We start from the raw sequence: 1,748 nt of genomic DNA, 5'->3' as shown, positions 1-1,748 counted from the left end.
TGGAGTGCGGTATGGACTCCCTAGCGACTATATATTGGAGGGCTATTGAGGCCTGGCAGATCACGCTCCGTGTGATAGAGATGGACCTAGGGGTACGGCTAAGGTGGTTAGGGCCTGCTCGGGACCCCTGGAGAAGAAGATGTTCAATTAGGTTCCAAGTAGAGATGTGATGTTATTCCCCACTTTCCGATGTGTTGTCCATTTCAAACTCTTTGTGTTCTTTTGATCTCTTCTGAGATGACTGAAAGATGTGCTTGCTGTGAGATGTGCCTTGATCACCCTAAAATCATAGCCTTAAATAAATAAATTTGTTATTGGCAACCATTGCTACTGTTTCTTTTATAGTAACATCAGAAAACCTGTCTAAATTAAGCTGAGATGGATTATTTGGAATCTGGAATTTTCCTCAGTATAAAAGTGAGGAAGGAATAGGTTCTTTTTGCCAAGGTCAAAGTCAGTAAACTCCGGCCTGGTTGCACTGATGTGGGTCCCTGGATGAGCCTGGCCAGGGTGATCTGTCTCTGTCTTTCTACAGTGAGAAGAGTCCCTGGGACGGTGTCTGGCCTCTTTGCCTGCTGATTGCATCTAAGGGTACTAGTGCTGGGAGACGTAATTTCTTTTTAACTTCTTCACATTTATTGTAATTATAGATTAGAATTAATCTATGTACTTCTCTAATGTAATTGAAAGTTTACAAACCACATTTTTTTTTTGTTCACTCCTTCTTGGATCTTTTGATTTATGCCATTATCTATCATTGATGGATGTTTTACAATTTTTATGATGTTCAATTAATCCACCGGTGGGTACTCCCTGTCCCTTTACCTGCCTCATCTGGAGAATCTAATTTTCTCTGCTGTCCTCTTCTCCAGTATCACAATTGAAAGTTTTCAAAGCTTTTTCTCTAATCCTTCTTCATTCTGAAGAATGGGTCATCTACTCTCGTGGAATTACCTGCCTCTGAAAACCTGCTGGAGGGTCAGCTATGAGTTGATAACTTAAAGAGTAAAGATGTCAGTTAAAGATTAAGATGTGCGTGATCTAAGCTATGGCCTTCTCACTTGTTTGCTATGCCTCTGAAAGTTGGGTAATGAATAAGGTAGGTGCAAGAACAATCAATGCCTTTGCGTTGTAGTGTTGGAGAAGAGCACTGGATATCCCCTGGACTACCAAGGTCTGTTCAGAGAACATTAAACCAGGGTGCTCCCTGAATGCAGAGAGTGAAACTCCATCTCACATATGCTGGGCATGTTGCGAGGAGGCCATCAGACTTACCAAGGTGGAGGGTCGCTCTAAGAGAGGAAGACCGTCAAGAAGATAGATTGATGTGGTTACTGTAACAACAGGGTCAAGCGTGTCACAGTGTGAAGAGGGCAAGGTTCAGATATGCTGTTCAAAGGGTTGTGGTAGGCCGCCGTCAACAGCACAGGACAGAATTTTCTAGCCTTGGTGATGGGACGCTAGCAGTTGACACTTCAACTGTGAGCCCGTCGAACTTGCACTGAATCACAGACTCTTATTTCCTCGTCTGCTCTCCCTCTTTCCGTGATGTGTTGAATCGAAGCTCTCCCCTTGTCAGGACTAGAACCAGTAAGATGGGGGTGGGGAAAAGGTCAAGGTCAATACAACATGAGCCGTCAGAGCCAGGACGCCGACACTACCACGTGGAGAATCAGTGTTTTACGCACCTGAGTGCCATCAGAGAACCGTGGACGGGATGAGAACCATCTCACTGGCCCCGATTCCAG

General features: G+C 44.5%; 1 protein-coding gene across 1 annotated transcript in view; it reads left to right on the top strand.

Annotated features, from left to right (window-relative positions):
- Positions 1 to 1,748, top strand: part of LOC102859429 (melanoma antigen preferentially expressed in tumors-like) — a 5,716-nt gene that overhangs the window by 1,327 nt on the left and 2,641 nt on the right. The gene's annotated exons all lie outside the window — the stretch shown is intronic.

The sequence above is a fragment of the Elephantulus edwardii genome, unplaced genomic scaffold (assembly GCF_000299155.1).
Source record: "Elephantulus edwardii isolate Elephantulus edwardi_28Jun2011 unplaced genomic scaffold, EleEdw1.0 scaffold00733, whole genome shotgun sequence".
Lineage (NCBI taxonomy): Eukaryota > Metazoa > Chordata > Mammalia > Macroscelidea > Macroscelididae > Elephantulus > Elephantulus edwardii.
The sequence above is the reverse complement of the archived record's forward strand: the minus strand, read 5'-3'. Positions and strand labels throughout refer to the sequence as shown.